At 37.8% G+C, this 22,569-nt stretch overlaps 1 protein-coding gene across 2 annotated transcripts in view; it reads right to left on the bottom strand.

Annotated features, from left to right (window-relative positions):
- LOC119660021 (protein N-terminal asparagine amidohydrolase) overlaps nt 1–22,569 on the bottom strand; it is a 179,768-nt gene that overhangs the window by 126,259 nt on the left and 30,940 nt on the right. The window lies entirely within an intron of this gene.

Below are 22,569 nucleotides of genomic sequence, written 5' to 3'. Positions count from 1 at the left end.
GCTTTTAAGCTATACTCAGTTATATTTTGTTATAAGTATTGTGTTGTTTGTGTGTTCAGTGATTTTTTTAAATGGATCGTACGAAGTGAGATCGCTTAAACGTTCAACGTCATACTCGCACTAACAAACGAGTATTTCATGGGAATCGATACTTATCAGAGAAGAAAAAGGACTTCGCATCAACATCAGCAAAGAAACTTTTAGCAAGCATGAACATGGATATTCCAATTGCGACAAGTTTTGTATATTGTATATTGGATTTTGCTGGAGTTTTTTCCGGTATTTCTGCAAATAACAAAATATACGTAGTAGTAAAAAAGGAATGCGTAGGACATGTCGAGAAAATAATAGGGACGCGGCTTAGAAATGCAAAGAAGAATCACAAAGGCATTGGTGGAAAAGGGGCTGGAAAACTTATTGATAAGGTTATTAATGACCTCACTACATTTTTTGGGCTAGCTATTTGTCGACACGCAAATTCAATAGAAAGAATGACGCAAGAAATTTGGGCAACTTTCTTTCATAAATGTTCTACAGACGAAAATCCTCAACATCAAAATTGTCCTGCAGGCGAGGACAGTTGGTGCAAATGGCGCAAAACTAAAGGAGAACTGGATAGTTTCCACCACGAGAAGGCACCTTTGACTGAAGAAGTTCAAACAGTCATCAAACCAATCTACGAAGATTTGTCACGAGATGATCTCTTGAACAGATGTTTAGGAACAGAGACCCAGAATAACAATGAATCGTTAAATGCATTGATCTGGACTTTCGCTCCTAAACACTTTCATTCTGGGGCCAAGGTCGTAGAAATAGCCACTTTTCTGGCTGTAATTATTTTCAATGAAGGATTCAATGGCATTCTCAAAATCCTAGTGACAATGGGATGTCATGGTTATGCCGAACGCCGTAATGAGGCGCGAATTTGGCGGTCTGAACGACGATCGACTGACCTCGCTAAAAGAGCCAGAATTGAAACCAGAGAGCAACAATCGACCTTACAAGACTTTTGAAGAAACGGAAGGTGCTCTCTATTGACCAGGCAGATTAATGGCGAGTTAAAATTTTACTGTTGATAATCACATTTAAATTTTCAAATGCGTTTTTCTCGAAATTGCATCTTGAAAATCTGCTGCCACCATAGCTCAAAATCTATCCAACCAAATTCTTTGAAATTTTCACGACTTCTTTAAAACATATTTCTACGGTCCGCAAACTAGGATAATTGCAATCGGACAGGTCGTCTTTTTTCTATTCATAAAAAAAGCTGTAAAAAAACACCAAAATCCAAAAAATGCAGTTTAAAAGCCCACCAAATTGACACGTATTCCGAAAACTAGCTACGATGTCAAGCTGAGAAATTTATCACATATACATATCCAGTCCTCCAAAATAATTTTTCAAAAAGTCGGGAAACCGGAAGCTAGACGCTTCAGATATGAAAGGTTTTGTGTATTTCTTTTATGTAGAGATTTGAGTGTGCATTTGTCCCATAAGTATGTAGCACGTCATATATGCACATATTATGTGAGCGACAGTTTTGACCTATTATAACTTTCTTAGTAATAGTGCGATTTTCACCAAATTTGGTAGAATTATGCTTTATGGTGTAGCCTACATTATTGCAAGATTTTGTGATTCTAGGTTAAACTTAAGGGGGGTTTTCCTGCCAATTACTAAAAATTATAGTAATGTACTATTATTAACTTTATTTGAACAGGTATCGATATGAAGGGTATTTCGGAGCCTAGGCACCACACAGTGGCAGCCCCCTGATTTTTTTCAGATTTTTCGGTTGGGTAGTTTCTGAGATTGGGTTCGTTAAAAAAATGACCACTTTCAACCCCCCGCACTCCTCACCTTTTCAACAAAAGTCAAAACTAAGACCGGCTTCGAAAAGTACTAACCGAGACCTTTAATTTGATACCCCACATGACTATATTAGATGAAAAAAAATGTACACCCCCCTTTTGCATGTATGGCAGGCAAAAAAAAAAACGGCCTTCACACGGGATGACCCCCTTAAAAGGGCGCACAAAAGTGTCGGAATTCAACTGACCATATCAGCTATCCAACTACCTTGTGAGGAAGGTGGCAATGGTTTGTGTTGTTGTGTGTTCAAGCTCTTATGTGTTAGAATACTGGCTGCCGCAATCCCACCGCATTGATAATACACAAAGCACTAACGGCCGCGTCAAAATTGTTATGTGGAAAGACGGTAGTGCGTGCCGGCTGCGCCAGATGTTATGTACTGCCACTATGTATCCTTGCTACCATTATTAATGAACTGTGACAACATTGAGGCACCGTACCATCTATGGAGGTGACATGTAACTTTAAGGCGGATCTACGGAAATGAAGAATTTTATCTCTTTTCATTATACTATAGCCTTCATGCGATGGTGATGTTAACCCTGATCGGAGTTTGGGCGACAAGATCCCCCGATATTAAACCATAATAATACAAGTGGGAATAAAATAGAATAGGCTTCTGGTTTGTGATTTGGTGAGGGTGAACTACTGGTCCCGTAAAAAATTAGAGTTTCGGGCCGAAACGGAACAACGACCTCGGCGCAGAAAAATTAACTTTTTTATTGGATCTTGGAATGTTCGAACAGCCCACAGAACAGGTACTCTTGAGGAAGTTTCGGGATATATAATCAACATCCTGTTTGTCCAAGAAACGAAATATATGCGACCGCACATTGTCCTTACAAGTGGAAAAGATTCGGGAAATATCATAGAGAGTTTGAAGTGAATTTACATTCTACTAGAGCTCTTTTAAACAAACCCATCAGCGAGAGACAATGTTTAATTGATTTAAATTCTTCAATGTGATTAATTAATATGCTTAATTTTAATATGCCAAACGAGGACGTAGATGAAACAATCAAGGACGTATTGCATAATAATAATAATAATAGTCGTTGGCACAACAATCCATATTGGATCAGGGCCTTGAAGTGTGTTAGAGCACTTCATTCAAGACCGTAACGGTACACTACAGTACACTGTAGGAGGCAATGTGGTCAGCATTGCGCTCGCCCGAGATTATTACCCTGATTTGACTCTGGTACTCATTCACAGCTGAATTGACTGGTATCCGACGGGAAATCACGATACAAATCCCACTGCCGCCAGCGAGATTTGAACCGCGACCTTCCGTACGACAGCCTTGTGCTCTAACCACTCAGCTATCCGGACACGTATTGCATAGTAGACTAAAAGTGCAGCGGAGAACATCGTAAGATTTGCCAGTAGATGACAAAATGACTGGTCTGACGAGGAATGTATCGAGGCTTCAAGTAAATTAAATGATGGCTACAAGTAATACAAAGAATGGCCAACTCAAGCAAGGAGAGAAAAATATGGCGAGGAAGGAGTTGAAGAGACATGAACTGTAGAAGAACACACCTACATTTCCGTGTTAATTAGTGGATGGGCATGCAAACAAGTGTTCTGAGGTGCAGTTCTGCCTCTTGGCCGATAAAAGTCAATCATCCAAGAAATCACAAACTAAAAATCTATATCGCGTTGATTTGAGAGAGTATCCTATCCAAATTTAATGTTTGAACAGTGAAAGCTGTTGGAGAAAGTAGTTGAAGCATCAGGAAGATTACGGAGTTCTCCTGCTAAACTTGTGAAGTAGGGTGGAAGTATCTGTGAATCGATTACAGAAAATTACACTGTATTACAATAATAACTGCACTAGGAGTAAATTGTTTCCTTTTTCCAATTAGAATTTTGAAAGCCAAGAGGGTAGTAGTGGGAGTCCTTGAAAAGGATCAAGAAAAGACTGCATTTCAATAACTGTCACACGATCTTGTGTTCGGCCATCCGCTTCTAGTTGGCTAAAAAGACCTAAAAACTACTGCTCGGTTCGAAGAGCATTGAAAGACGGTCGACTGAAAGCTTGTGTGAAGAAGAAAAAACTAAAAGTTTTGTGAAAAATCGGAAAGATTTTCTGAAAAAGTACGTTTGGAATTCGATAAGTTAAAATATTTATTTTATTTTTACATGAATCAAAATTTATTTATTGGTTTTTATATAACAGTGACATATAACAGTGTTTCTCCTAAAGCTGCTGCATTGAGACGGAATATCTCAAAGGCTTCTTAATTGCTCAGAATGAAGATCTTCATACGCGATTATGAAGAATCTTCAGGAGATCCTTGGAGGCGATCAAACATCGAAGTTGCCATATCAACTGTAGATTTGGCAATATACCTGTTCGCGGGCACAGGTGGAAGCCGAGGAAGGACACTTCGGAGTAGACATCGGATGAAAAACCTACTGAGATTTCTGATGGAATCTTGGGGAAGGGGAAGGAAGGTAGACCTACTAACCAGTGAAGAGCCAGCTTCTCCTCTTCACTGGTTAGTAGGTCTACCCTCCGACCAAGACTTAGATCTTCTAGGGCTCAAGGTGGCCAACGATGTGTAGGAGAGCGCCTTGTCAGAGTTCCTGATCTGAGACCTTGGGGCTGTGTAAGTCTCACTGGAAGCTGGGGGGAGAACTCGAGATTCAGTCGTTACATCGGGCTTCTTCCCAGGAGACGACATCCAAATCCCACCGGAGCCAGTCACTAGATTGGTGAAATACTGAGAGGAGGACGCTACTGCTTCTCCTCGGTTGCCATGTCAACTCCCATCACGAAGTTTGCGGAAGCAGCGACACCGATCGAAGAGGTGAGTACCTTCTTGAATTTATTCTTAGCACTGAATTAGAAATACATAACATAGGGAACACTCCAGAGGAGGACAACTCCGAAATAAAAAGAATATTAAGGAATCCCAGAAGAATGGATTGGGACTCTTATACAACGCAACTAAGTAATAATATGGCTCACTTACAAAGGGATGATGATATCAGGAGCGAGCTGGAACTGAAATCAATGGTGGAAGACCTCAACAAAATCGTCATTGACATATATAAGTTCACATGTCCGGCTAAGAGAGTTAAGTCATCAAGCGATGTACCCTGGTGAAATAGCAACCTAACTAGAATGAGAAGAGAAGGGCGAAAACTATTGAACCGAGCAAAACAAATCGGAGGTGGCCGAGGTACAAAAATGCACTGACAGCGTATAGCAATACGATCAGGGAAGCAAAACGGAACAGCTTCGGTTAATTCTGTGGAGGGATCGAACAAATCACAGAGTAACTAGGCTCTACGAATTTACAACCAAAGACAGGGCTTCTAACTGTCTGAAGAAGGAAAATGGGACATTTACCGAGAATGATTTCCAAGGGTCTTGTCACACGGAGGAAGGCGAGAACATTCTGCTTGACATTGCGACAACGAACAAAAGGGGAAGAAAGGAGAACTGGAAACTAGCAAAAAAGGTATGGATGGAAGCTAGGCAGTGGGAACCTTTAAACCACTGAAATTATCCGGAGTAGATGGCATAAACTTTTCACAAAAGACTGTTTGGAACCGTTTGAAGATGAACTCAAAAAGAAGAGCGCCGCACGCGTCAGCGGCAAAAAATCTCATGAACCAAATTTTCATTTGAATCGCTGCTGAATTGCAACAAAATCTACCCATTTCTGAAACTGGTGGTGACTGGTGATGGGAAGTGGATCATTTACCACAACGTTAAGCGACAACCGTGATCGAATCGAATCGATGAGTTGGCACAAGCGATTGTCAAGCTAGCATTGATGGCAAAGAAGGTTTTGTTGTGTTTGATAGGATTGCCAGGGAGTCATCTACTATCAATTGTTCTTTATGGAGAAACTTGTAGTTTGTATCCGTTCTGCGAATAATTGAACCGGTTGAAGGAGCAAAATGTTTCAGAAGCGACCATATTAAGGCAGCATGAAAGGAATTGTGTCCCATCAGGACAATGCCAGAGCAAATACATTGATAGTAACTCATCAGAAAATCAGAGAGCTCGGCTAATAGGTTCTTATGCTTCTACTTTATAGTCCGGACCTGCAAGCGCTTACCACCTATTCCTGCCTACCGCAAACGATTTTGCTGGTGAAAAATTAACCTCGTAAGAAGCTTGCGATAATCAATTGTTGCAGTCTTTTGCCAACGAGGGATTTTATAAGAGAGGCCTGATGCAGTTACCTTCAAAATGGCAATACGCTGTCGAATAAAACGATGCATATTTAACCTAAATCGGTTTATTCTAAGTATGCTGAATAAAGCCTTCAATGTAATGCAAAAATAATGGATTTCTTTTTATTACATTCAATTATTTTATTTTGGATGAAAAACAAGAAGAAGAAGAAACGTTAGTGTACTGCTGAATCAGAGAAAGGTAGTGATAGTGGTAATAGTTTTATAGATGATGAAAATATAGAAGATGAAGAAATACAAGAAAGACTAGCACACCCATCTGCGGATGAATAAGGAAGCACTATTTGTTTGGGAAAGGATTGATATTTATGGAATTCAACCTTGTCAAATCCTCATGGGCGATTTGGGACAGAAAATATTAGAAGAAAACATCTAAGTTTAAAATTCCACTGTTCATCATTGAGAATAAATTTTCATTAATAAGTAACATTAAAATAAGAGTCCGATTATTACAGGGAATGAAAAAACTCAGAAAAAAAACATCTTGAAGTTTGACAATAGTCAAATAAGATTTTCTCATGGTCGAAGAAGGAGTAATTTGCACGGACTGAGTTCAAGTATTTGCGTATATCCTGTGTCTACACTATTTTAGAAAATAAAAATTAAAGGGATTTATAGCTGGATGAGAACTTATTAATAATTTCTTCGGCATAACATCATTCTAAGATAAGGAAAATTACAAAAACACCCTGCATTCTGCTTTGGACGCCTATTTACATCGCCATTTAAATACTAACGTGTTGGGTCAATATATTATTTAGAATTACTATAAATGAAAATAATGGATTTTATTATCTGGAGGGCTTAAAAACCATTTGAAACCTTCATTGGGCAGGCTTCAGAATAGGTTAATAGACCATGAAGTTTGTAGAAATAGAATTTACGTGCGGGATATGTTTGTGAGATACTATTGATATGCAGAAAACGCATTAGATGAGTGCATCTGTTAACGGAGTACTTTTCGCTGTTCGAGCGATTATTTATTGAGGAATATGTAAAATGATAGGTTCTATATCAATCAATCTCGGACTGATCTTTAATTAGTTAGATTCCCACGAGAGATTGAGCAATGAGCAGTAATGTTTCATGTGAAAACTAATAATAGCTATAATAGCTAATACTTCCGGATGAATTTCTTTGTAAAATGCGCAAGTTTTTAAAATACTATATTTTTAAGGCTTTAGGTTTTCGAACATGCAAATCTTGTATTGCAGAAGAGGAAAGTTGCTTTTTAGTTGCAAACGTGAGCATGTGTTATTCCGCGAAATTTTATATACAATAAAGAAATACAAACAGTTAATCATGTATCTACCCTTTTCTGAACGTTATGGGCCATACGCTGGCACGGCGGTTATTTAACAGATTAATGACGATGCAGATAATAAGTACTTTATACCAAGGCGAATAAATAATTCCTCCCGTATACAGAGGTACACTACGTTACGAATCTCTTTCTAAACTACTCATTCGTTTTGGCGAGATCTATCGTAAAACATTTCAGAATTTAACGATCGAAATGTTTGTCTTCCTTGACTCGAGGCGGATATTATACTTCTTATTGAAACTGTAGGTGCTGCACTGCGCTGACTCGAAATTGCATTGCGCTATGCAGTGCAATACGTGTATTCCTCAATGTGCGGTTGAGTTCAACCCAAAGAGTGTCGATGGTATCCCAATAAAATGCCAACCTGATCCCGTGCTGATATCTACGGTAAAACAATTCATTACTTCACGGCAAACATGCGATCGCGCAAAGAGATCATATCGGACGAGAAGTTTTCTTTTAAATTGAATTAACCGAAGGAATTTCAATTCAGGTTGGGTTTTTCATGAGCCTTCTGCTGGTGCAGTTGAACCAATGATGCGGAACGTTCGAGTTGATTTTAGTGCAGCTAACGTTAATGCAACTCTAATGATCGATTATGAGCGATTGTATCTGAGGGTATAATGATAGATTGATGGGATCAGCAAGATGAGTTGGGAGATGATGATTTTCTGTATGATATCATAAATTTTCGCCAATGAGCACTATTCATTTCCACACAATTTTCCGTAAAAAGCACTACATTACACTTCGATATTCGAAATTATAATTCAATATTCTGCGCTTTCGGGAGACTAATCGATCCAGAAATTAGAACTGGTCATTGTAAAAAGTTTCAGCTAATGCTTTTGATTTGAGGAATCATGTTTATAAATTTTTAAATATTGGCTCATTTTTAATCATGTTTATGTTAATACCCTCGTGGAGAAGGAGAAGGCACCTGTTCATTCTTACTTTTTAAGGTTTTGTGTGAAATAAAACCTTATTAGAATCGAGTCGATGTCTGTCTGTCACACCCGATTTATTCGGAAACGGCTAGACCGATTGTCACGAAAATTAGCAGGAGCATGTGATCTGTTGTTCCCTTTACATGCAACACTATTTTGTGTTAAGCTTAAGGGGGCTCCCCATACATGTGAATGGAGGGTGCAAAATTTTTTTTCATAAAGTGTGGTCATGTGGGGCATAAAATCAAAGCGCTCAAATAGTACTTTTTGAAACTGTTTTCATATTTGATATCGGGTGAAACATAGGAGAGTGAGGGCGCAAAATATGACCATAAAAAAGTGTAACACGTCTCGTTCTCAGAACCTATTCAACTAAAAATCTGAAAAAATCACAACGATGCATCTCTACGAAATCTACGCTTTCAAATACATCCGGTTCCGATATATGCACAAATAAAGTTAATAATAGTATATTTCCACATTTGCCCGGCAACCTCCCTTATGTCCATTCTAGATGTACAAAATTGGCATGAGTGTAAGGGATAACATAATGCACAATTTGGCCAAGTTTGAAGAAAACCCAACTATTATTAAAAAAGTTTTAGCGTGTGAAACTTCGTCATTTTTTGTGAATTTCGTGCATTCTACAACGTATATGACGTCATCATCCCATATCAATTAGTTAATACCACAACGAAGTAAGTTCATATGAATGGGGTCGCAATGAATTATTTTGTTTTTGTTTTTTTAGTCATTTGCATATGAATATAAATTACTCCAAACAGACATATGTGTATGTAGGTACCAGCCGTATTTAATATGCGCACTATATAAGTACATATGTATGCTTTTGTGCACGAAGTAAATCGAAAATATGGGTACGATCAATTTATATAAGTGCATATATACGTACAGTATTCGGAAATGTTTGTTTAGCGTGAGGATAAATTTATGGCTGTAATTTGTCCGTATATTTTGTAGTTTGGAAACGAATCAATGAATGAATGATGAAGGAATATGTTGGATTTGTGTCTATATACGGTCGGGCAACCGGAAGCTAGACGCTTCAGGTATGAAAGGTTTTGTGTATTTCTTTTATAAAGAGATCTGAGTGTGCATTTGTCCCATTACCATGTAGCACGTAAAATATGCATATATTATGTGAACATTTCCACTTCCATTGGATGTTATACAATTGGGAATTATGAAGTATTTTTTTAATTTCCTGAGTTGTTCCTCAAAGAAAAAAAACTACAGCTGACGTACTTCACCGGGCCATGAACACACTTAGAAGCTCTTTGGACCCTTTTCGTGATGTCACACACGGCAATGGCAAACTTACTTTGGACACCTGGTACGTTATCCTGCCTTTTCCGGATTTTGTCAGAGTATTACGCCATTAGGTAGAGGTAAAATAGTGCTGACTATTTTGTACCGACTCAAAAATTTAGTCCAAAAGAGGGAATTCATGGGGGAAAGTCATCTCCCATTACTACTCTCCACCCTTGGGAGTAGATGCGATCACGAAACGCCAGCGAAAGTAAGTCGCCATCGAACGATGGTCTCGCTCGCCCGCGCCCTGTTTACCTTTCAGGAGCTACTTTGATAAAATCTTTTAGGAGGTAGGAAACGTGAAACACGATCTGACAGGAGTAAAAAAGTCGGAGTATGGGAAGCTAGACACTTCGGGTATAAAGGTTTTATATTCATCTTGTGTGAGAAGCTTTCTATGTACATTTTTCCACAGCTTTTACACAGCTAAAAATTCAAAATATTTCTTGACATATCTCCAAACTTTAACTCCACCGTTCATATGAGCTCAGTTTATATGAGGATGATGTCATACCTGTCTTTTCAGTGCAATAAATTCAGGTGAAATGTACTGACCTTCCATAAGTTTGTTAATAATATATAGTTGGATTGCCTGAAAACTTCTCAGAATTACATCTAATATTATTACTTATACATCTAGGATGAACTCGAGGGGGGCTTTCGAATAAATTGATCAAATATGGTTATATGCTACTATTCACTTTATTTAGAAATATCGAAATGATATGTACTCGTATTTGGAGGCATAGGTTTTGTATAGAAGTACCACTGTAAGTTTTTTTAGATATTTTGCTTGGATAGGTTCTCAGAACGAGACTTGGTTTCACTTTTCGGGGGACACATTTTGAGTCTTCACTACTCTGCTTTTCGTTCAGTATAAGCAATAAGATCATCTTCAAAACGTCATTTTGAGAAAAACTCGCTCCAAAAGTCCCCTTTTGGAACCGTCCTAAAGGAGGAAAGCCTTTAATAAAAAAAACACGCTTTTCTGAAAGTCATGTTTTTTTTACTGGTTGACACGATTTTAAAACAAGTTGGAATATCGTAAATTAGACGCTTCGGGTATAAAGGTTTTGCTTTCATCTTGTGTGAGAAACTTTCTATACACTTTTCCCACTAGTACACAACTAAAAATTAAAAAAAATCAAAATATTGCTTGATGTCTTCAAACTTTAACTACGACGTCCATATGAATTCGCTTTATATAATGATGACGTCATACAAATCTTACCAGTGCAATGAATTCACGTGAAATATAATATAAAAGGTTGACTTTGTATAAGTTTTTTAATAATACATTGTTGGATTGCCTTCAAACTTCTCAGAATTATGGTAAATATTATTACTTACACTGACGCCAAATTTTATACTTTTAAAATGAACGAGGGGGGAGGGGGAGGGGGGTTTTCGAGTAAATTTCTAAAATATGGCAATATGCTATTATTTACTTTTTTTGAGCTGATATCGAAATTGGATATATTTTGAGGCCTAGATTTTGTATTTCACTTTTCGGGGCACGCACTATGTTTCATCCAACTTCGTAAATTTTCGAATAGTACTAATTGAGCCCATGTGACCATATTTTTGTGGAAAGAAAATAACACCCCTTTTTGCACCCCTTAAACCTAACAAGAAATGATTTCACTCATTGCATATAAAGGGATTCGCAGACCACAAAATTTCATGACAATGCAAGTGTAGCGACTCACAGACGACATATTCTCACCAAATTTCGTGTCAATAGCTCCAGCCGTTTCGGGGTAAATATTGTGTGACAGAGCTATTAAAATTTGACAACTTAATATCAAATCGTGTTGGCTTCTAGTCTTTGGTACTTCTCCAATTTACAGAGATCTGTTTTATAATGTGTAACTTCTCATCTCATGTCAAAAATTGATTCATCCGTTTTCACCCAATCCCTCTCCCAAAGCACAGTTGATTTCATATTCCCTTTTCTAAATGTATTCAAATTAAAGATAATCCTTTTTTTCTAGAATTTAACATTATAGAACTTATTCATAACAATTTTCATTCTTTCAAAGTATCCAAAAATTTTTTTCCTTACTTGTTACTTGTATTAGTAATTTACCCTTGCTTTATAGGACAAATAAAATTTTATTTTTCCTTAGATTGGCAATTATAATTTCAACGTCCTTTTGGCATGCTAACGGCACGCGAAAGTCTTAGCAGTGAATTCAGAATAGAAAATAGTCCAGCCCTGCAACGCCAACTACGATTCCAGTCAAAGGACAACCTACTAGAACTAACATGCATACTGGCCCAGATTTACACTTAAGTGGGCCATCCCGTGTGCAGGCCGTTTTTTTTCGGCTTTTTTTAGAAATTTTTTGCGAAAAACTGGAGGAAGATTCAAATACAAATTTTTCACCATAGATTTATTAATACCTTGAGCGTGCATAGTAATTTTTCCAGCTCGATCGCATTGTTCGTTATTGAAACACAGAGCAATTTATACACCCATCTCCAAAAAAAAAGTTTTTCTGCTGCCACGCTAGAGGGCGCTGCGATCATCTTAGAGAAAAAAGTAAACGGCATTTTAACGTACAGACTTAACTACAGTCCGCAAACTAGGATATTAAAAAATTTTAAAAACTAAATTTTTGGTGCCTTGTTAAACTTTTTTTTTAATTTTAGTATTTTTTTACGGCTTCTTGAAGACACACATATACGGCCTTGTCTTCAATTCTCGTCCTTTTAGGCAATTATAATTTCAATGTCAAGTCATTCGGACCGATAAATACGAGCTTTATTACGGCGATCGACATAAATCTAGTATGTGGCTTCTCACGTGTTTAACACTATAATTTCCGAACGACTCCGAATATCAAAAAATCACTTTGCCCATATATTCTGCACTCTATCTAGATACAATTGAAGCCAAAAAAAAATGCGATTTCGCGGATCCGACACACGGGATGACCTCCTTAAATACGAATCCCATGTTTCGGAAAGTGTTCATTTCCTTACACTTTTCGATCTGCTTCCAACTTTCCTCAATAAGCCAGATTTTATGCGACCTTTTCGAGACTACACTTGCGCCAGACAAAAAAGCACTCCAGTCTAATTTGCAATATTCCCCGGGGAACGGTTCAAGATATCTGCCTTCTGGTCGGTGGGATAGTTTTCCTACTGTTGAACGGCAGTCGGATCGCGAAAGCGGACCATATTGAATTTTGGGGGTGGAGTTTCTCCACCAGTGCGAACATCTTGCTATAGGTGTATGTTGGCGTCCCTCTTATCTTGCAAGAAGTTAACTCCTAAATCGATTGCTGATCGCGATGTCAGGTCTAACTCAACTGACCGTATAGTACACTCTGCGCTTGAACGCGGACTGCAGAAAGTCATAAGCCCCTCATCATTGTCGTTACGGTCCCGAAAACCATGTCCAAGCAACGTGTTGCCAGGGCATATCTTGGCATTCAGATCACTCATCATGGTCACATTGCCGCGTTTAGGAAATCTCTCCTGGGTTAAATTGAGAAAGCCTCCTTCCCCTTTGCTTTGGAATATTTCGGCAATTCCACTTTATTTCGGGTTGGATTGTTTCTTTTGCGGAAATTCTGCATCATCAGCTAACACTGAGAAATTTCGTGCTGCTGAATTTATACGTGGCCATATCAGACTCATGACGGGAGACGTTTGGGATGGCTAAAAAACTGTAACCAATGACGATTAAATCGCACAAATTTATCAAAATGGAGTTAGACGGCCGTTGACTTAATTAGGTAAAAACTGGGAACTATGAACATGCATACAAAACGTGCTTGTCATACATTGAAAGAAAATTTAGACATGGGAAAGCTGAAGCTGACAGCGAATTGATTGCTGCGTGTCTTGATGGCAGACCAAAAACGTGGTTGAATGAACATTTCTTATGCTTCCAATGCTCTGTTAGTGCAGTTGGGGTGCAACAAATTATTACTGTTGATGAAATTTTAGCAAACCATTGTGATTCAGAAACAAAAAGTCAAAATAGCGAACCGCAGAGTGTGAACCGGCTGAACCGGGAAACCGAAAGCGCTTCAGGTATGAAAGGTTTTCTTGTTTTGTTTTATAAAAATATTTCGGTGCACGATGATTTCATTTAGATACAGCTCGTAGTGTATATATTGAATATACCCGATATTCAATTCGATGTGGTACCAGGGTAGGGAATAGCAATTTGACGCGGTAGAGGCAAATTTTATCTACCATAACTTTGTTAATAATAGTAGGATTTCTACCAAACTTTCCAGAGTGATGCTTCATATTAAATCCTATATTGGGATCTAGAATCAACTTGAAGAAGGGGGGGGGGGGTTCGTAGTAAATTTTCAAAATATAATAATAAACTATTATCAACTTTATTTGAGCGTAACGGAGATTATATCGCAGCCTATATTCCATGTGCATGGAACACCATATTTGTCCAGATTTTTCGGTTGGGTAGTTTCTGAGAATGAGTTTATTTAGGAATTGACTCTTTTCGGATCCCCGCACTCCTCCTCTTTGGAATCAATGTCAAAACTAATATCTACTTCGGAAAGCATTAATCGAATCCTTGATACCCAACATGGCTACATTCGATGAAAAACATTTTGCACCCGTTTTTTAGGTGTATTCTGCCTTTTTTTATTTTCAATCCTTTTCGTAGACATAGAGTCAACTTGATTGCCAATCGATCCGGATGGTCATTTTAAACATTCACAAAGTAAACAGATCATAACACTGCCCGAAACGTTGAAGGAAGTACAATCAACACCATCAACGGCGAGGTATCCGGTCTAGGCCTGGAGGAACTCCAGACACTTCGGTTTCGTGGCGTGGTCCGCTAATTCGATATGCCCGAAAGTTGCCTGGCGTCCTGATCTACGTCATTGCTCCATCTCAGGCAGGGTCTGCCTCGTCGAAAGTATAGTTACAAGCGAAAAATAATTTACAAAATGGACCCTGAATAGTAAGTAGAAGGATTCTCTCACCATAATTCTCGACTCAATGGTAGACCGAAATGCAATAATAGAGATCATTGGGTACTACAAACCATAGCCCGGCAGTATTATATAGTATATCCTTGAATTTCTGCGAATCCAGAAGAAAGTTACAGACGGAATATAAATCCCATGAGATTTATCTCTACTTTGTTTTTTTGAGGAACATTTACTTTTGTCTCGAGGGGCAAATACCATCTTTCACTTCTAAAGTATTTTGACGTAATCCATTATCTAACTCAGTCCACTTCTAGACACATACGACTATGTATGACTCTCACGTTAACCTCTAAATACATCATCGAATAATAACTTCATTAGCTCTACTTCAATCCACTTGTCTTACCCGCGAAATCGCTTAGAATAAATATGTCAAAAACAAATTATCCTCCCAGCATTCCCAAACTACTGTTCAGGCCTATAATTCAGCCATATTTACTATCATTGCCCACGTCGTGACTAACGAAACACTTAGCGTGCCCAGCTCAAGAAAGAATGATGAAAATTCTTGAGCAATTTCGCTGAGAGCCAGCTAGTTTCGTCTCCTTTCTAGCAATTCGTGTAGATCTTGCATTATCTTTAATTGATTTTACGGCGGAGCATGCATAATTCTACGCATTTTCTTAGCCATTTACAGACGTTAAAATATTTAACGAACTTTATATGCTGCCAAAGCCGCCCTGTAAATATTTGCCCATATTGGAAAGGAAAATTAAATTGAACGCATGTGAACACGAGAGTGATCTAACCAAGCGTGTCCAGTATTTGTCCACTCCGTACGAATGACGAGGCATGTGGTGACCGTATAAAATCACATAAAGATTCACTCCACCTTCCTAATGGAAAATTTAATTGCATCTTGAAGTCGTTTACAGATGCAGTTTGCAGACGTTTGGTACCAACCATTGGTGCGTGTGCGCGCTTTTGATGATGATGTGGTCACCTAGTGTGTGAAGAAGGTGGTCGCTATTAGCAGCTGTGAATTTTCCCTAACTGATCGAATTAGGGACCGTGTACATCGGGAGCTGTCAATTTTCGAAATAAAGTACTTTGGGGGATTATTTAGTTAATTTTCTAAATCAAAAACGTCCTAGAAACATGTACTAGACATCACAGAGATAATCGATCGGAATTCGAAATAGTATCTCATTTAGGTGGTCGATAAATTCCCGAGGTAAATGAGAGTTGAGGTTTGCGACTCGTGTTACAATTCGTCATAATGCGACATCTGATCCTCATAGTCTTTTAAGTCTGAAATTCTACCATGTAAGGTTATATGAAAGCTGCCCTCAACAAATTTGTTTCTAATTCCAAATAACAGTCTCATCAGACGTAGACGTAGCCTCAACTAGGATATCCTGGACAAGTGTTAAGGTGGCGAATTCAGTTTATGGTATGATCATTGTAGTAACTTTACGGAATATCTAAATCTCTTTTGCACCTTCTCGTGATCACATTTAGAAGTCTTTTTGGTAAAGAGTTTCATACACAATCGCAATTGTTTAGAGCAGATTCAATGGATTTTCGTGTTTTATTTATGCACAAAATTTACGTTTATGGTCAAAATGTGTGGAACTTATGCAGATGTTATCATATTGCATAAATGTGTTGACACTTTTTTATTGTTGCTTCGTTCTTATGGGATGGTGCGCTATTGGGAAATGTATTGGCGCTATTTCGGCTGATTTATAATGAAGGCGATGGGAAAGTCAGGGAGCAGTGGACTCTACGGTACGATTGGAAGATTAAAAGTGAAAGTAGAATTAGTGGTGTAAGCTATTTTATTACAGCTGCAAGAAAAGATTTAAAAAAAAATAAATGATAATTCAGCTCAGTAATTTAGTTCACACTTGCTCCTTCATTTGCTATGTGATGAAACAATCCAAGGTTGAAACCGAGCAGTGCCTACTTGACTTATTTACTACTTTGTGGAGTATAGAGCATTCATACAGTCTCTTCTGATATACCTAATCGCGTTGCGAGCAATATGCTTACAGCAGCAGTGGTCGAGATTCGAATTCGGGGTAACCAGATCGAGAGGCTGACGCTTAACCTCCTCGGCTATCGCACCATATGGCTTAGTTACGTTTAATTTGGAGTTGAGTACGCAAGCTGCATAGATTAAATCTGTTTTTCTTTCTTTTTAAGGTTTTGTGTAAAACAAAACCTTATTAAAATCGATTCAATGTCTGTCTGTCTGTCTGTCACACGCATTTTTCTCCAAAACGGCTAAACCGATCCGAACGAAATTTGATGGACAGATGGGAACTATGAAATCCCACGCATACAGCGAGTAGCATAAATTTAGGTGGAGTTTAAAGGGGGGCTCCCCATACATGCAAAGGGGGGATTCAAAATTTTTTTTCACCGGATATAGTTGTGTAGGGTATCAAATGAAAGGTCTCGAAACTGACATTAGTTTTGGCATAAATTGAAAAGTGCGTGAGTAAGAAGTCAAAATGCACGCATTTGAAGTGAGACAGGACTCATTTTCGGAAACTACTCAACCCAAAAATCCGAAAAAAATCAAAGTGGTGCCCCATTCCGATATCTGCTGAAATAAACTTACTAATAGTATATTACTACTTTTTAGAAATTTACTGGAAAACCCCCCTTAGATTTATCCTAGGACTTCCGAATTTTGTACCCGCATAGGAAACAATATTTTGTATATATGTGCTAAATTTCATGGAAATCAGGTAATTAACGCCAAAGTTATAGCAGTTTAAACTTAGCACTTTCGCGCGAATTTACTGCTTCCAAAGCCATGCAAATCAGATGCTGACGTCATAATTACCCGGAATAATTGACATTCACGTGAAATATTAAAGTTGCATTTATGAAGAATCTATTTATCTGCAACCCTTTTTAAGATTTTGTGTAAAACACTTATGTGAAATCTAATCTTCGAGAGATGTCCCATTTCCGTATCTGCTCAAAAAATTTACTAATAGTATATTACCAACTTTCAGAAATAGATTAAAAAACTCCCCTTAAATTCATGCTAAGTGTACTAAATTTTGCACCGGCATAGAGGACAGCCTCGTGCATACACATGCCATGAAAATCCAACTATTAGTGGGAAAGTTATAGCAGTTCAAACTCATCAATTTCGTGCTAATTAACAGCATCCTAAGCCATACAAATAAGATGCTGACGTCATAAATAACGAGAATAACTGAAATCCCAGTGAAATATTAAAATTCCATTCAAGAAGAATCTAATTCTTCCTAGCCCTTTTTAAGGTTTTGTGTGAAACAAAACCTTATTAGAATCGAGACGGTGTCTGTCTGTCTGTCTGTCACACCCGATTTATTCGGAAACGGCTAGACCGATTATCACGAAAATTGGTGAGAGTATGTAATCTGGTGTTCCCTTTACATGCAGTAAGTGGCGCCATCTTGTGTTAAGTCTAAGGGGGAGCTCCCCATACATGTGAATGGAGGGTGCAAATTTTTTTTCCACAAAATGTAGCCATGTGGGGTATCAAATGAAAGGTCTCAATTAGTACTTTTCGAAACTGGTTCAATATTTGATATTGGGTAAAACATAGGGGAGTGAGGGCTCAAAGTATGACCCCCAAAAAGTGTAACAGGTCTCGTTCTCAGAACCTATCCAACCGAAAAATCTGAAAAAAATCACAGTGGTGCATCTCTACGAAATCTAGGCCTCAAAATATATCCGGTTCCGATATCTGCACAAATAAAGTTAATAATAGTATATTTCCACATTTTAGAAATTTGCCCGGCACCCCCTTTATGTTCATCCCAGAAGTACAAAATTTGGCATGCATATAATGAAGAACATAGTACATAGTTTGGTCAAGTTTGAAGAAAATCCAATTATTACTTACAAAGTTATAGGGGGTAAAACTTTACCATTTTTTGTGAATTTCGTGCACTCTACAACCCGCATGACGTCATCATCACATATCATTTCGTCAATACCACAACGATATGAGTTGTTATGGATGGGGTCGGAAAGAATTATTTTGTTTTAGTTTTTTAATCATTTGTATGTGAATATCAATTACTCCAACCAGACATGTGTGAATGTAGGTATATAGTATATGCGTGCTAATGAACTTTGCGGGAGGTGCCTAATTCAGACAGATATAAGAAGTAAATCGGAAATATGAGTACGATCAATTGATATACGTGCATATGTGTACAGTATACGGAAATAGGCAGTTTGTTTTTTTAGGGTGAGCGTAATGTACGTATGTCTCGTAGTTTGGAAAAATATAAAGGATTATGTTGGATTTGTAGCTATATACGGATAGAGAAATGTACGTTGAAATTTCTTACATAAGATGAACACAAAACCTTTATACCCGAAGCGCGAGCTTCCGGTAATCCGACTTGTTTTATATTTGATGTTGGTTAAATTGTTTTCATTCGCTAATAATATTAAACTCAGAGCGTGAAGCGTATGAGGTTGACCATTATCAACACAGGGCTTTCCATCAAATGATTTATTTAAATCGCTTTCTAGAAAATAGAGGGTAATGAAAACATCGAAAACGCTTCTCCTGCAGTTTTCCCATGATCGATGCAAACCCACATCGATCGCGGATATTCTCATTTCAGATGTAATCAAAACGTGTCACGCCACCAGTGCAATGCAACATCTTCGTCCCCATTACCGCAAGACGCCGTTCATTATATTTTATAGTCGGCCAACACTCAGAACTATAGAGAGTGGCAGACGGACGACATTGCAGTAAATTTTAGATTTGGGACGTGCGCTGATACGTCGATCACAAAGAACACCAGTTGGGGAATGCCACTTCATCCAGGTTGCATTAATGCGTGAAACAATTTCATTACGCAGCTCTTCATTGGCTGATAGCGTTGACTCGAGATATTTAAATCGCTGAGTTCTGGCAATGACAGTAACCTGCCCTTCGAGATACTTAAATCGCTCAGTTCTGGCAATGGCAGTAACCTGCCCAGAACTGAACGATTTCAATATCTCGGGTCAATGCTATAAGCCAATGGAGAACTACGTTATGCTCCTCACACAGGGAAACACAAAACCGTTTATACCTGAAGTGTCAAGCTTCCGGTTTCCCGACTTGTTTCTTAGATATTTACTGTTTCTGCAGTAACCGAACAAAAGCTCTATTTTAAATAATTCGAGAAACCGGAAGCTGGGCGCTTCAGTTATGAAAGGTTTTGTTTGCTTTTTCTGTCAGTATATTTGAGTGTAGAACTATCCCATTTGTACGTAGTCCGTTATGTATATGCAGTTATCATATCTGACTACTCACTTTAGTGTGATATTCATATTCAGTTGCAGTAAATTTACACGGTAAAGTGAACTTTGAGCTACTGTAACTTTGTTACTAATAGTATGATTTTGATCAAGCTTGGGGATAATATGCTTCTTATTATATTTTATAATACTACCAACTTTTATAACTCTGGGAGGCGATTTTATTTAATTTCCCCAAAAATATGGTAATATACTATTATTAACTTAATTTGAACAGATATCGATATGGAGAATATTTTGAGGCCTCGGCACCATATAGACGCAGCTTCGTGATTTTTTTCAGATTTTTCGGTTGAGTAGTTTCTGAGAATGGGTTCGTTAAAGAAATCATCACACCCTTCCACTCCCCGCCTTTCTAACAAATCTCAAAACTAAGACCGGCTTCGAAAAGTACTAATCGAGACCTTTCATTTGATATCGCACATGACTATATTCGGCAAAAAAAATTTTACACCCCCCCTTTTACATGTATGGTTTTGCAAACAAAACCTTAAAAAGGACTTGGGAGAAGTAGATTCTACATAAATGCGAGTTTTAATATTTCATTCGAATGTTAATTATTCTCGCTAATTATGACGCCATCTTAACTTAAGGGGAGTTTTTCAGTCAATTTCTAAAAGTTGGTAACATACTATTAGTAAGTTTATTTGAGCAGATATCGGAATGGGACATCTCTCAAGGCTTATATTTCACATAAGTGTTCTATACAAAACTTTAAAAAGAGCTGCAGAGAAGTAGCGAAGCGAACGTCAATTATTCCCGTTAATTATGACGTCAGCATCTTATTTGCATGGCTCTGGAAGCAGTTAATTCGCGCGAAATTGCTTTGAACTGCTACAACTTTGGCGTTAATGGCCAGATTTCCATGAAATTTGGCACGTGTATACGAAATATTGTCCTCTTTACTGGAAATTTGGAAGTCCTAGGATGAATTTAAGGGGGGTTTTTCAGTAAATTTCTAAAAATTTACAATATACTATTAGTAAGTTTATTTGAGCAGATATCGAAATGGGACATATTTTGAGGCCTAGATTTCATCTAATCTAATCTAGATTTCATCCATCCTGATTTTTTTTCGGATTTTTGGGTTGGGTAGTTTCCGAAAATGAGTCCTATCTGACTTTAAGTGCTTACAGTTTGACTCCTCACTCGAATACCTTGCAATTTACGACAAAACTAATACCAGTTTTGGAAAGTACTAATCGAGACCGAGAAGTCGGATGAACTTTTCTTCTAAATGGAATCTCCCATGGAAACAGGAAAGTTGCAGGGAATGGAAATTACTGTTATTGATTAATTCAAAACATTATATAGAGTCCCCATTACATATTGCTCTCAAAGAGAGAAAAAACTAATTAACAAAACAAGGGAGGCCAAATTGCAATGCAATATGTGAACTTTATTTAACGGAGTCTGGCGAGGTGGGTTTCATTAAATTAAAGTCTGCAGAGGTACGTTAGATGAAACAAAATTGGAATCATTATCGTCAAAAATTACACACGGGTCCAGGATAGGTTGTCCTCTAAAACAAAAGAAAGATTTCAATGGATACCACATAGAATGGAATTTATCTAGCACCATCAACCCTTCAAAGGTTTTTGAAAGATATCAGCATCAGCATGGAGTAGCCCCTGAATAGATTTCAACAAGAGGAATTAATCCGGAGTCTACTACTACTTACTAGCGTTTGACTGACTTATTCGGACGACTCTAATCAGTTTTGCTGAAATTTCAAATTGGAAGTGCCGAGTGACTTATTCTGCCGTATGCAGGTTTAAAGTCATACTTGATGGACATTGAAAACTGAACTTTCCACGTTAAAATCTTCCCTGATAATCGCCAACCAGCATTCGATGAGAAACTATTGTTAAAAAAGCCACATATCATGAAGACCATCCTTTCGGTTATAAAACACACTCTCCTGGAAAGCGAACATGTAGTTCGACACAATAGATGCAAAACAGAAGCCTACATTATCACGGTTCATGAACATGATATGCTGAGTTAAGACTAAGCTGATTATGTGAGCAGCCAAGTAATGAAGGTGTGCTTAGACCCCATTCTTTTGAGCAAAAGTCGACCACGACTTAACGATCCTCAGAGGTGCTGGATTTGAGACTATTTTGATATAATATCATTCAATTTATCGGAATTTCAAAATGTTTTTTTTCGGATTTTTGACGTTGTTGTTGCCTTAATATTCAAATTCCAATCCAGCTTAAATATATTGAAGAATATAAGAAATATAACACAAAAAATTACATACGATAGGGCTTTCAGCTTGTCGAGAGAGTTAAGATCAATAGTATCATATATTTGAAGAAAGTCCACAATATCTGTCTAATGCAGAATATTTAGTCAGCCAGACCGGACATTGCCTTAGTATTCTCCTAAGATACTCGTATTCTGAACTTACATTTCAAGTTCATTTTCAATTCTTCAGAATTTTGGGAACAGGATCAACCTCTTTTCCTCATATTATACATATAATTTTTCAATCAGTCCTCCGGAAATTGAATCAATTAAATAGAACTTAACATTAGGCGATCATTTCGTATCTGAGCTGTAAACTATTTCGGAAAAAACGTAAGATAGATGAAGTCAAATAAAA

The sequence above is a fragment of the Hermetia illucens genome, chromosome 1 (genome assembly GCF_905115235.1).
Source record: "Hermetia illucens chromosome 1, iHerIll2.2.curated.20191125, whole genome shotgun sequence".
In the NCBI taxonomy this organism is placed as follows: Eukaryota; Metazoa; Arthropoda; class Insecta; order Diptera; family Stratiomyidae; genus Hermetia; species Hermetia illucens.
Note: the sequence above shows the minus strand (reverse complement) of the source record. Positions and strands in the feature narration are given on the sequence as shown.